Source organism: Prinia subflava, chromosome 15 (genome assembly GCF_021018805.1).
Source record: "Prinia subflava isolate CZ2003 ecotype Zambia chromosome 15, Cam_Psub_1.2, whole genome shotgun sequence".
In the NCBI taxonomy this organism is placed as follows: Eukaryota; Metazoa; Chordata; class Aves; order Passeriformes; family Cisticolidae; genus Prinia; species Prinia subflava.
The window spans coordinates 12,086,889-12,101,211 of NC_086261.1; positions in this window are offsets into that span (position 1 = coordinate 12,086,889).

Sequence of the window (14,323 nt, forward strand, 5' to 3'; positions counted from 1 at the left end):
TAAGGGCGCCGGGCTCTCCCCTTCTCCCCTCTGGAGCTCCGTGGTGGGGTCTGGCCGGCTGAAGGGCGCGGAGCTGCGGGAGGGCACCGGGCGAGCCCCGAGGGCTGCAGGGCTCTGCCCGGCCGAGCCGCCGCGCTCCCTCCGCAGCCGCGCTCTCCCGCACCCCCCGAGCAAACCGCAGCGCTTGTTAATGAAGGAACTTAGGGAAGATTGCAAAACACCGTAAATAATTTAGCATTGTATTTCAGGAAAAAAAATAGCTTTCTTAAATCATCTCCTCAATATAACTTGCAGACTTACAGTATGGCCCTGGTAAGTCTAAATTTTTAAAGTAGCAATATTCAAAGAGACAGAGATGTCTGTATTAATTATTTATCCGCTGGTGCCTTCCTTAGTTTCTAACTTATTATTAATTAGGCGCCTCTAGTCTTTCGCAGAGAGCTCCACAGAGCCAGTTGCAGCTTTAAATATGAATTAAAAGCAAATCCAAGCTACTGTAATGCGAAAATTATTCCGTGTCTTCTATGGCAGAGATGAATAGCTGCGCAGATCAATACTGTGAAGCTATGCTCCAAACGACAGGGTTATTGATAGCTTATATTAATGATGTTAATGATGGAAAAAGGAAAACAAGAACCCGACCAACTTATAAACTTTTTATCTGCTGAAACCCCGCAATCAAGCGGACAGGAGCATGAATTAAGGGGGCTGGAGATAATAAGAACATTATTTATGAAACCGGATAAATGACTTCTGGTAGTTTGATGCGTTTGAACTCCACACTGCCGCCTTGTCGGAGGCAGGCTGGGACCGGCCGGGTGCTGCCCCTCGCCGGGGCGGCCCCCGGCCCCATGAGGATGTGTGGTCCACGCACGATCCACGCCGTGACGGCGCGGCGGGCTGCAGCCCTGGGCTGTAGATCCTGCCGGGGTGCCTTGGGAAACCCGCAGGAAAACACTCCTGGGGCGCAAAGGACGCGCTCCTGCGGACCCCGCCGCCAGCTGTGCCCGGCCGGTGGCCCGCGGAAACCTCCCCCGACACGGCCGGGCAGAGCTGGGGTAACTGGAGGGAGGAGAAAGGGAAGGACCGCGCTCCTCCTCCCCAGGAGCCACCGCCCACGGCGCTCCCCGGACACGCGAGGCCGGGCCGAGCCTTCCCGCCCGTGGAGCGGTGTTTGCGGGCAGGACCCGCCGTCGGGGCCTGTGCCCATCCCACGCCGGGCCGCTGCTGCCCTGGTCCCCCTCCTCTCATCGGGCCGGTCCCGGCAGGGCCGCGGGGGCTCCTGCCCTCCCCGGCGCCCCTCGCCCCCACGGACGCGCCTTGGTACCCCGAGACAGAAGTAATCCTCGAGGTCACGGCGCTCGGGCTGTCCGAACCCAGGACGGTGACACAAAGGGGATCAATAGCGCTTTGTGAACACTGTTGTGGGTCATTCTTTAGGGAATGGTGCTATTGAATCCCCGGCGGGCGCACGGAGGTGATGCTCTGCCAGGGCCCCTGCAAGGGCACCTGGCCGCGCAGGCAGCACGTGGCCCCGAGTTGGCAATTAAGTCAGGGACACGTTTTAATCTGGCAGCGCTGCTCGCAGCGCCCTGGGTTCCTCAACTGAGATCTTTATTAGTTACATGTATGAGCGAATACAGTCCGCACTTCTTTTTTTCTTTTTTTCTTTTTTTTTTTCTTTTTTCTTTTTTTTTTTCTTTTTTTTTTTTTTTTTTTTTTAATCCTTTTTTTCCCCTTCCCCGGCCTCCACACCGAGGGTTCTGTAAACTCTTTGACTCTGTAATTATTCGTATCAGACATTTTTCCATGCAGTGCTCTTCCTTTGCCTGTCTTGGCGCATTTTATAAAATTCTTTGTCTAGATGCCGTCTCAGATAGACATAATCAATCTCATAGATATTTTTTTTCCTACTTTAAAAACCTGATGGTTTAAGAAGTACTTTAAAAATATTATTGTAATTATTATTTTTAAAAAAGCTTCTGCCAGGAGAAAGTCGCACTTGTTTCCAAAAACAATTCACAGCAGATAGTGTAGATATCACTTAATTCCTACAGAAATCAATGTGAAAATTAGATTTATTGGCTACTTACATTGTTAAAAATGACAAAGTGCTCCCTTTTATTTTCATAAAACCACAGAAGACCGAAAATCATTTAATAAAGAATCCACCTAGTTTAATTTCACTGTAGGTCTCTTGCATCGAAACCAATTCTTCGAGCCTCTCCCTCATAAACCTACCTTCTAATCTAGCATTAAGAGCAAATACATATATATATTTTCTCAAGGAGATTTAAAATAGTGGAAATTGTTTGGTGGCTGAAAAACATTTCACGCCGTTAGCTGAAAGGGGTCGTGTAAATAAAACAGGATCTGCTGTTTCAAACCGTTCGGTGTTCCCTATTCTCCCCAAAGATTTGGTGATTTCTATTTGTGTTTTTTATTTAACAAAATTCCCCTTTAAAAATGTTTAATCAGTGTATTTCTAAAACACGGGAGAGAGAAGGGGAGCGCGAAGGGCCGCGGGGCTGCCGGCGCTGCCGGGCGTGCGGCGGCCGGGGCGGTGCGGGGCCGGCGGCGCGGCCGCCTCTCCTCCCGCGACTTGTTGGCTTCGGCTGCGAGGGAGCAGCGCGGGCAGCGCCCGAGCCGCGGGCAGCCCCCGCACCCCGGGGCGCTCCGCGGGGCCCGGCGAGGGCTGGGGGTGCCCTGCCTCCCCCCCAAGGCTTACTGCCCCCTGCTCGGCAGGGCCAGGGCCGGGGAGCGCTGCGGGCCCCGGCGGCGGGCGCAGGGCCGGGCAGGGCCGCAGGGCAGCGGCCGCGGCTGGGCAGGGGCCGGGGGCTCGGGCGGGGGCCGGGGGCTCGGGCGGGGGCCGGGGGCTCTGGCAGCGCCCGCCCTCCCGCCCTGACCGCTACGCGGCCGCGCAGCACCGCGTCTAACGCCGCCGGGATTTAGGATCGGCGCTCCGGCCTGGGAGAGCGTCGATAAAATTCTGCGTATCAAATGAGCAATCATTTGTTGTGGTTACGTGTTGGGTAATGAAAGATGTTAGCAGGATCAATAAAAATGAAAACACTTTTACTTACATCTTGAATTACTGTTTTAAGGAGTGAGCTGTGGTGATGCAACAAACCAGAGAAAGATCTACAACCATCAAATGTCTTCAAATGAAATCAAAATGAACGCGTGTCACCCCGGGCTCACCCCCGGCCCCCTGTTCGCGTACCCCCGAGAGGGCAGGCAGAGCCCCGGCCGGGCCCGGCTCCCCTCGGCGAAGCCATCCCACCACATCGGTTTATTTCTATTTCGAAAGAAAAACTCAGCTATCTTCCGGGGTGTCTAAAGGTCAAATAACAGGTCGTAGCCCGAGGCAAATGGGAATTTTAGAGGGATGAGGAGCCAGCCAGCTCCACGGCATCCTAGAAGCTTTCCCTCAGCTGCCGCTAAATAATAAAATATCTACGCATCTCTATCGTTTATTCCCGCGTACAGCGACCCGGCAGGCACACGCCCGGGAATCCGTGCGACTGGGCTCTGCGGCGCACGAACCTGCGGAGGAACCTGCTCGCAATCGATCCCCGACCCGCAATGGCCGGCGTAGCGCTGCTTAGCCCGACTGAAATAAAAGCGGGGCGCTTATTAGCAGAAAATTATCGGGATCGATTTCGGGGACATTCACGGTGAATTTAGCAAAGAAAGGCCCCAAACATGGAGGCCGCCAGCGCTCCGGGACCGCTCCCGCTTTGGGACGCGCCGGCGGGCAGCGGCCGCAGCCTGTGCCGGGCTGCGCTGCGGCGGAGCGGGCGCGGGGCTGCGCGGTCCCTACGCGCGGTCCCTACGAGCGGCCCCCGCTCGGCACCGACGGCCGCTCTGCAGGCGCGGAGGCTCCGGACGAGGCTCCCTCCCCGCTCGCGCTCAGCGCGCTCCGCGGGCGCGGAGGAGGCCGCGGGCGCAGCGCGGCCCCGCTGTCCCTGCGCGGCCGCGGCCGCCCCGCCCCGCCCCGCCCGCCGGCCCCTCCGCCCGCCCGTGCCCCGCTGGGCACGCTTACCCCGCCGTCCGCCGCACGCCGCCGGGACGGCCATCCGCCGCGGGCTCGCCTCCTGCATTTGTCCCTAGGAGGAGAAAACTAAAAAAAAAAAAAAAAAAAAAAAAAATCTATCTGCATAATTTCAAATGAGAACGAGAGGAAGAAAAAGAACAAGAAGGGAAAAAAAAAAAAAAAGAAAAAAAGAAAAAAAAGGCAACCGCCGCGGCTGCCACGCCAGTCCCGTTAAAAAAAAATAAAGCACCAAACCCTCACAAGGTGTAGGAGAGATCTTTTATTGGACCAACTTAAATGCAAGAATTTACAGCCAGAATTACACGATCTTCATCAGCCCAACAGGCACCAGAGGCAGAGGCACAGGCAGCAGCTTATGTATTCCCTGGGTCTGCGGGAGCTGAGATGGTTTTGGAGGAGAAAGGGGATGGGAGAGAGGATAGACCCTCTTTCCCCCCAAAGAGCCTCAGTTTGTGGCTCAGGTAAAAATAAAAATAGGAAAAAGGAAAAAGAAAAAACCACAACGAAAAATCTCTTCAGCGCCCCATTTTGCTCCATCTTTAAGTCCAGTTGAGGATCAATTCTTTCCCTTACATCCCCAGCCATAAACCAACAGCTTCCAGCTAAATCTTTTAAAGGTTAAAAGGAACAAAAATAGAAATAATAATCAAGGGCTTTTTCTTCTCCTCCTGCTTGTAGGACAGCGCATTTTGGTCAGTCTAGCCTTGCATTTAGGGATGCTACTTGCATTTGAATAGCTGCCTGGCTGGTTATGGATCGGGAGGCTATGAGAGGAATCAGTATGCAAATTGTTTCAGTTACAATCGAAGGGTTCGATCTGGAGAAGGTGCCTGAGCGGAAGTCGCTGTCAGCCAGCGGTGCATTAGGCTGCCATTGCCTCCGCCGTCTGGGCCTGCTCTCCCCTTCCCGCACCCTTTTTTATGCTTGTGTACAGGTTTCTCCGGCGGTAATTAAAACATACACACAAATCAGGGGCTGCTGCATATCACGTTGGTGCCTTTTGCAGGCTGCGGGCACAGGGAGAGGGGGAGTGGGGAGAATATATCGCCGTGCTGCTGGGGTTATTATTATGCAGCAAGGGTGAGGCGATCAGTGAAATAAAACATTTATAAATGGTTTCGTGCTTACAGTAGGAGAGGTGGGCTGGGGGGTGGGTGGCGGGGGGAGGCCGCCCGGGCGCTGATCACACAGTGCAGGCTGCAAATCGATAACCCTTTCCTTGTAATCCCAGTAATTGTGGGAATCACGGCTCTCCGTTAAAGGGACAGCGGGCTGCAGCGGGGGCTGCGCTCGCACAGCCTCTGCTCCCCGAGGCTCACCCCGCACTCCCCAGCTCTGCCTGGAGGGCAGCTGGCAGGGAGGCAGGGGCACACTGGCCCCACCAAGCGCCATTTCCACCGAGCCCTTGGCGGCTGCAGTAAGGCCCTTCCTGTCACCTGTGGCATCCTCTTCTCGGGGCAGGACGTGTCCAGAACCCCCGGCTGGAGGCACGGAGGGCAGCGAGGGCAGCCTCCGGGGCCCAGGCAGGGGAAGGGGCTGCCCATAGCTCTGCCTCCCCTGCCCAGACTTCTGTGACTGCCCCATGTCCCCACGGAGCCTCGGCGGCTCGGCCCAGCTCCTTCCTCTGTTCTGGCACTGCCAGGAGCAGCGGGAGGCCTTGGGCTCTCTGCACTGGTCAGGTCTCTGTGGATTTAGCGTTATTTGGTCGTGTGGCAGAGGGATGAGAAGGACTGGTGAGGTGCTGGCTGGAATCGGGCTGGCGTGAGCTGCCCCTGGCCCCAGGTGTCCCCAGCGGGGCACCCAGCGCAGCCCCGCGCAGCGCCCCGTGCCCCCAGGCTGCGGCTGCGGGCCGGGGTGCCAGGCAGCCCCCAGGGCGGCCGGCGAGGGCGGTGCGTGGGCAGGAGCAGGGCCCCATGCCCCCGGCGCTCCTGCCCTCTCCCTGCCGCTGACCATCTGTCATTCAATTAGGGCTGGGAGGCAGCTGAGGGGCTGGGGGGAGCGGGGCTGGGGGTCAGCGACCCCGCGCACAACGGCCTGCTGCCTCGCAGACGAGAAGAAGTTCAAATGTTAAATGCTCTCCGGCCCCGGCTCATCCAGGGCACTCGCCTTTGGAGGCAGCGGAGGGGTGAAGGGCATCAGTCATTAGCACTTAGATTTCAGCTCCGAGGCTGACCCTGCCTTCTGTTGGGGGATTTTGGCCTGAAAAGCCTTAACCCTTCCAGGGCAGCCCCCTCCCCTCCCCAGCCCCCAGCCGAGTAGCCCCAGGCTGGTGCTGCCTGACCAGGCTGCTCCCCACGGCTTCCCGGCAGTGCGGGGCTGCCCCCCGGGCGGGTTGGTTTGGGGGAGAGGAGGGAGCCCCGCAGCCCTGCCCGCAGCCCTGACCCCGTGGAAAGGGTAAGGCCGGGCAACAAGTCGGCGGCAGCGGGAGCGCTGCAGCGCGCTGGAGGCGGCACACGCGCCCTGCCCACCCACGGCTGCACCTCCCGCAGGGCGCCTGACACCCCCTCTCCTTCCTACAAACACACCAGAACAAATTGATGAATTGAGTTTCCACTATGCTAATTTGGACCTTATAAATATTTAACTATCAACCCTAGCAGCCAGCCAGAGAGGGCTCCTCTCTTCTTTACATGCCACTTAATCTAAAGTAAATGTTTGCCCCAGAAGTGACTAGGGCAATCTGAGCATCTCATTCCCTGCCCCTTCCTCCCTCAGGGGAGTCCTGAGGGTCCAAAAGGGGATCTTGTCACGTTTGGCTCATTTTGCAGAGTCTCCCAGATAGCCTTCCTCCTTGTTTTGGGTGTGTTAAGAAGCTGAGGCAGAGATTGAGCTGTGGCTTCTGCCTGGGAGGATTCTGACGTGGTGCCCCAAATCGGAGGTCTCTGGCCACATCACTGGGCTGCTCTGCCTACAGGAGATTTCACATCTATCCAGAGATGAAGAGATCCCTGACTTTGGGTCAAGGCAGTGAAGAATGAGCTTGCATTTTCTTTCAATGAAAACAAATTTCTCTGTCTGAGGAAAACCTGCAATATTTATAATTTCAGTGGGATTATAACTAGCAAGTGAGCTCTCCATGTCCTTCATTTCAAGGACAGATTGATATCAGCATTTGGTATGTTTGGTAGATCTTCATGTTTGATATACTTACTGTTTGCTGCTGAAGGATAGTAATTTTCCCTTTCAACGTGGTAACAACATCAAAAGTGTTTGTTAATGATCTCACAGCTTTGTTTTTCTGAAGGGCTCGAGCAGCTCTTTGAAACTCGTCTGTAACAATCTTGCAAGTTATTCACCTTAGAGGCTATAGAAGCAAAAGAAAATGTCACCCAGAGCAGTGCAGGGGTTTGTGAGAGTCCAGACAGCTCATCTGGGGTCTGGTTTGGCGTTTTAAGGCATTTATGTGGCAGCAGTGCCACTCACAAGATGCAGTAGATCTTGGGAAGTTGCCTTTCTGTTTCTGAGCTCTGGAAATTTGTTAATGAGAAGCTTAGGATATCTGTTACTTACGCTGACTCTGTCTCTCACCTGCCAGCAAAAATGAAGTTCTCCTCTGAAGAAGAGTGCCCTGGTGCTTTGGTACATCCCTGGGGCAGACACCACTGCACACTGTGAGCTCACTTCCCTCCTGACAGCCCCTGACCAGGCACAGAGCATGGCAAAATAAGACAAAGGCTCGTACTGTGCTAAATGTGTCAAGAAAATATGAGAACAACCACGGTGTAATTACTTGAGCATGCACAGGGACATGACATCAATCCCTACATTGAAATACCAGAACAGGAGATGATATCTCGCCTGCAATGATCCCGCAAATCTGCGTGGCTTCCCTCACACCCTCATCCCTCAGTTATTTAGAAACGCAGGGAGTGTTGGTGTGTCTTTGTGCTCGCTTGTTCTCCCTTGCCTAGGACAAGCTGGCAGCAGGCTGGTAAGGTCCTGGGAGAAGGGACAGTGCAGCCATCAGAGTGTAAAAGCAGGGTGGGTGCTGCACTGGAGATGTGAAACACTAGTTTGCTATAGGGTCAGATATTGGATTATCAGCAAAAGTTGATCCCAGTCATGTGACAGATCTTACATTTGCTGTCATAAAATCTATCATTATTTAATAGGCATGGAAATCAAATTCTTCTGTGGACTGTGAAGCAAGAATCTTTTAAAAATGTCTGTTTACCACAACAGACAACATATTGATCATTAGTTTTGAAACCTCACAGATGATTCAGAGATGTGTGTGAACACAAGCTGGCAGCTTGCTGTGCTCTATTCACTGCCCAAAATCAAATCCCACCAACTGCCACATACTCAGCATTCCAATCAGATAGATTTTAATTTCTTTGCTTAAAAGTCTACTGTTTTGTTAAAGACAAATAACAAGAAAATCATATAGCATGATAGCATATAGCAGGTGATGCTGCTGTTTGCAGTGATACTGACAGGTATACACAGTGAGGAGACACTCCTGTCTTTTGCCAGAGAAGAAAAACTGCCTTTTCTGAATGCAGCTGACCTGGTATTTACCACTGTGAACAGCCTCATCCATTTTGGCAGCACAAAGGGGCTGATCTCCTCCTGACTTGAGTCAATATAATTTTTTTCCCTGGTATTAGGGGCACTGGAATGGATGCAAGGTGGGCCAGGTTGCTTTATTCTTTGCAAAGTCTACAAGTACTGTTTCCATCCTTCAGCCTCCCCTTTTCTGCCTTGGGATCCCTGGATGAAAGTTGTGAGATGAAATTAAAAGGAAAAGTTGCAAATGCTGGTGAGGAGCATGTAGGAGATCGAGTGGTTTACAGCACCCTGCCAGAACCTGTTCTCCTCCAGCCAGTGACAAAGGTGTGCCCATCCCTCCTGTGTGCCCTGGCAAGGTGGTTCAAGTCATGAGAAAGGGCTCTCCTTAAATAATGGCAAATCACTGATGTGTCATTTGTACCCGATTTCCTGATAGACACAGTAAGTCCCCTCACGTGGATTACTCTGGAGTGTTTATAGACGTGTTTTCCCATCTCCACGAGCTGCCATGGCTCCGTGGTCCCCACACTGAGCCCCCCTGCCAGCCCGTGGCACCTCTGTGACACCCAGCACTGAGAAGAGGAGGGGGAGCGAGCACTATCTCCCTCTATCTTTAGAACTAGCACAGTCTTTAATCTGTGCATATTTTAAGGTGTGGGGATCCCATAAATCCTTTCACATCTGGGATCGCTTGTAATGGCCAGTGTCAGGAGTTTACAGAGGAGCTTTCCTAAGATCTAGTGCCCAGAATCAATAGCAGCTGCAATTCCAGCCAGGGGGATAGGCTGAATCCCGATTTGATTCTCAGGTGTTTTCAATTGTATTTCCAGCAAAAAATTACTGTTGTTAAGTGATTCTGCTGGTCTGGTGGTGCCTTTTGAAGTTGCCTTTATTTCTTTGAGCTCAGATTCCTTGAGATCCTCTAGGTGCTCCGTCCCCAAACCCGCATGTATCTAATAAACCTGACAGCTTCCCAGCAGATGTCTCTATCTTCTCTATTCTCTCTTTTACTGAGGGGACAGACTTCACTGGAGAGTGCATCTTAGCAAGTGAGGCCAATGCAGGCTCTTTGGAGAGCTCCCAGAGGCCCAAGTCATCTACTCCAGCCACAAAAGAGCAAGGGAGCCTTGTGTGGCAAGGCAGGGTTTGACACACCCTGTAGCTCATGTTTCCTTTCTCCCTTTCCCCCCTGCCCTCACATAGTGCCTCTGACAGCATCAGCTCCCGTCTGCCTGCAAGGATGTGTGCTGCTCTGGGGTGAATTTTTTGAGGTTTCTGCCACCCCAGCTCCCCATGGGGCACAGCTCTCACCATCACCAGCACCACCATTCCTGTTTGTGCAGAGCACTGCCCGGGAGCACCAGGAGAACGGGGGCTGCAGAAAAGGGCTCTGTTGTACAGTGTGCCCTTGGCCTCGGGCACAGCGTGCTGGCCACAACTGCTGGCTGGACTCTGCCCTCTCCATGAGGTGCTTCTGGCTCTGTGCTACATCACAGGCCAGTTGGGGCCAGCCTTCCCTTGGCTGTCCCTGTTTGCTCTGAAATGCCCACATCTGAACTCCTCGTGGGTGGAAGAAAGGAACACGGAGGTGATGGGCAGCATCTGTAATAGGAAATTGCTGTCTGCAGATGTGTGTATGAAGGAAAGCCTGTGTCAGAAAATGGTATCAAGGGATAAATTCCACAAGTGAGTGAATCCATCTGAGTGTAAGACACAGCTTGTGCATTTTCCTCAAGAAGAAGCTGAACAGCTTCAAGGATATCAATCCATTTTATGAATGACATGGTTTCCCTAGCATTGCCTATGCTTACTCAGTAGGAGAGAAGACAACAGGCAAACAAACAGGTGTTTGGCCCATCTTGGACCAGGTTTGAATCCTTACTCCCTTTGCATTTAGGTGGAGCTATGCTGGCAGTTTTGCTTGAGTAAGAAGTTTGATTCCATTCCTCTTTTGAAGGAGCAGTGTGATAGTGTCCAAGCTGAAACACCTCCTGAAAAATACAACCTTCCCTCCTGGCTGGCTCTGCAGGTGTGTGGTGTGCAGTGGGAGATGCTCCTGCTCTTTTAAAACAAGGCTTTGCCCATTGACTACAATGGAAAGGAGCTTGTTACCACGTCTAGGCATAGAAGCTTCTTCTGCCTTTTCTTTGCACAAATGGAAATCTGATTGCTCCTTCTAATCTTCCCCAGCACACCTGGTGTTGTAGGGACCAGTGACAACCTGGCCCTGATAAAGACTTCAAGAGTACACCTATTATCTACCCCAGAAAAGCTCCGATCATGTGGGAATAGTTAAAAGTAAGAAAATATATAACAGGTCGTCTGTCTTTCAGCTCTGGCCAGCAGGGAGGTGGGAATAGATTGGCACAGCTGGGTGCAGCCACCCCCTGGAGCCTGCAAAGGCTGGCCAGAAGAGCTGCAGCAGGGCAGAGCACAGCCTGCGCCCTTCCCTTGGAAGCTCTGTGTCTGCAGGGGCTTGGCTGCAGCTCTGGAGCGGCCCAAGCACTCAAACTGCTTTCTGCCAAGCCCACTCTGATGAGACACCGAGACCTGAGGCTTTGGTTCTCTGTCCTGGAGGTGCCAGCGGTGATGTGACCTTTTCCTGATGCAGCAGCCCTGGCACTGTGCTGAGGCCGGTGCTCGCTGGCAGAGGCTGGGGGCTGGCTGGTGCCTGGGGCACGGCCTCTGGGGCACTGCAGGCAGTGCAAACCCTCCCTGCCACCCAGGCCTGGCGCTGCAGAGAGCAGCACCATGCTGGGGAAGCAGCTGGATGCTGAGCAGTGCAAGCCTTCATCTGTACGCTGCTCTCTGGGTATTTGCTCGTACACGGTATCGTTGTGGGCAGGGTGTAACCCCTGGCCTCCAGTGCAGATGGCTGCATGAAAACAATTAATCTTCTGGAGAGCAGTGAATGGAAACATTAGTGCCTCGACCCCTAACACAGGTGAGCATCACTGCCCAGCGTGAGGGTTTGCGTGCACAGGGAGCTTTTGCTGACTGCAGGCTTTTGCAGGCCTGTGGGTCTGTAAGAAAAGGCAGAGACAGATGGAGAAATGGAGATAGGGATGCAGAGAAGCATTGCATTCTCCTGAACAAGCACCAGGGCAGGAGACCTGAGAAAAGCCAGAGAGTCCTGATGGTGCAGACTGCCCAAGGGGCTGGGAGAGGTGGGCAGCAAATGCCCCTTGCTCTGATTGTTGCTGTGGAAAAGGAAGCGTGACATGGCTGTTTGCTCCTGGCAGATAACCTGGAAGCCGTCTAACGAATACCCCAGCTTCACCTATTACCCCAGGAGGAATCAACCATCTGCAGTGTTGGTAGCTGTGCTGGACAGGAAGGGACAGTTCATTAGCAATTTATACGTTTGGTTTGTCTCCTAAAATGGATCTTCCCAGCAGCAGGGATGTGTCATTTCCCTGTTGAGATGCTCCTGCTCTCACAGTGGTGACTCCCAAGCCAATCACTCCCAGTGTGAGCTGGAGTCACCAGCGTATGTAAATGATGTAAATAAGCTGCAGGAGCAGGGTCATGTAAGTGTTTTGTTAGGTTCTGCCCTGTCAGCCCTATTTCATGGATTCTGACAGAATATTAACATGTTTGCATATGTAAATGTGTTAAAGAGAGCATCAGCTGAGGGAATACATTAAACCCAGTTGTCCTTCCAAGTTGATTTAATCTGACAGCACCTCCATTAAAAAAATAAAAAGCATCAGTTTTCCTTTTGTGACTTGATGTACAGTAATTAGCTTGTTAGAGCAGGAAACACCTCCTTTCATAATTGATTTTGCACCCCTTTTACTTGGATATCTCTGACAAGCTGTTTCTTGCTCCCCAAGGACACCATCAGTACTTCCCATGTGTTTGGAATTTCATGAATGTGAATAATGAATATGATTTATCCCTCCCACACTCCCATGCACAGATAATATATGTAGCCAATTTGTGAACTGGACCTTGCATCAGAAGGATCAGTGTCAAAGTATTAATAGTGTAGTGACCAAATGTGCACAGGAATCAGAGCCCAGCTCAGCAGAGATTTTTGGGGCATTAGTGAGATGGGAACAGGTTGCACCAAGTGTTTGTCGCTGGGGAGGAAAAAAAGAATGAAGATTTTCTGAATGGTCCTGTGTATCTAAGTTAGCATGCCAAATTGGTTGCTTATTACAGCTGGCACAGTGCCTTAGCAGGCTAATGTGTTAATAATGTGTAATGTTTCTCTTAGGCAATGGCACCACTCTTCATTAGCACATCTCAAGCCCTGTCACTGTTGCTTAGCTCGACATTTTGTTTCTGATGTTCCAGTGAGGGTATTTGAAATCAGGGTTTCAGATCTGCTAATACATGTCACACACTCTTTAAAAATGGATTTTAAAAGGGCCTCAATAATTTTATGGCTACTAATAACATTTGTAGCTATGTGAGCTAAGCTAATGATAAGAGTAATCAAATTTCATGTTTCACGGCATAAAATGAGCAACTGTAGGGGTCAGGAAGGTATTCACTCCCTGCCCTCCTCCCCTGGGAACCACTGTCTTTTCTGGTTGGTTCAGTAGATGAGCAGTGTTTGGGACATGAAATAGCACAGTGCTGCAGGGAAGTCCAGGTCTTACACTGTACATAGCAAGGATCTCATTTGTAAGAATCGGAATTCTGCTTTCAGTTGGCAAATGGGGCAAATGTTTGAACAATACATTTGTTTTACACTGATTACCTCCCAGCTGGCATCCAGTACATGGGGTTGAGTCTCCCCATTATTGTGCCTGTTTACTCAAGTCTCCTGAACTTGGGCATATGAGCCTTATATTTCTGAGAGGCCCCAGAACAGCCAAGTATTTCATGTCCTAATTTTCCAGTCAATAAAGTTGCTTCCTTAGACTTCCCTCAAATTTCTGTTTTCACCCCCTGTATTAGCAAGTTTGAGCACTTCTTTAACACTGAGAGTGACTGAGAGGCATCCAGGAGAGCCTGGAGCCAGCAGCAAACACCTTTCTTGGCAGCTGCCCCGCAGGACTGCATGGGGAGAAGCAGCAGTGCCTCACCCCCAGCTGGCTGCAGCTGGCCTGGAGCGCTGTGCCGGTGCTGGGAGGCAGGGCTGGAGCCAGGAGATTTGGCAAGGCCACAAGCTGTTTAACTGCTGCCTGGCTTGGATAAAAACCGCCCTTCCCTTTGCCAAACAGTGCCAAGAGCACTTTCTAGCACCCACACTTTTAGTGTGATGTGTTTTCTAAAGCCTTTTAGTGCATTGCACTACTGATGCAGGGATGAGCCTAAAAGGACTCACTTAACGCAATGCCTTATAAGCCAGATTGGAGATGTGCTGAATAAAATAACCCAGCAGAGACAGCCAAAAAGCTATCTGTATTTTTTGAACAGGAAAGCAGCTTCTATTTTTTAAAAAAATCTATTTTCCAGAAAACCTTGGCACCAGGCATTTTTCGAGGCTCAGAGTAGATTGCCATGAGGAGGGGGCTTCCTGGTACATCAGAGAACATAATGGGAAAGGCTGAAGTTAAAGACCCTTTAATTGAGGCCTTCAGAATGGTAAGTATAACACTGCATCGCTGTGTTTAGGGGATTTTGAGTATCTCTACCATCAAGGCTACATTTGTCTGTAGGATTAATCACTTTTTGATCCAGAGGGTTTAAGACAGACAGCTTACTAGAAATGTGCTGCCTGGCTCTCCCAGGCTGGCAATTAGCTTTGTTTCTTCATATTGTCTTATTATACCCTTCTCCATCTCTCTTTTTTTTTTT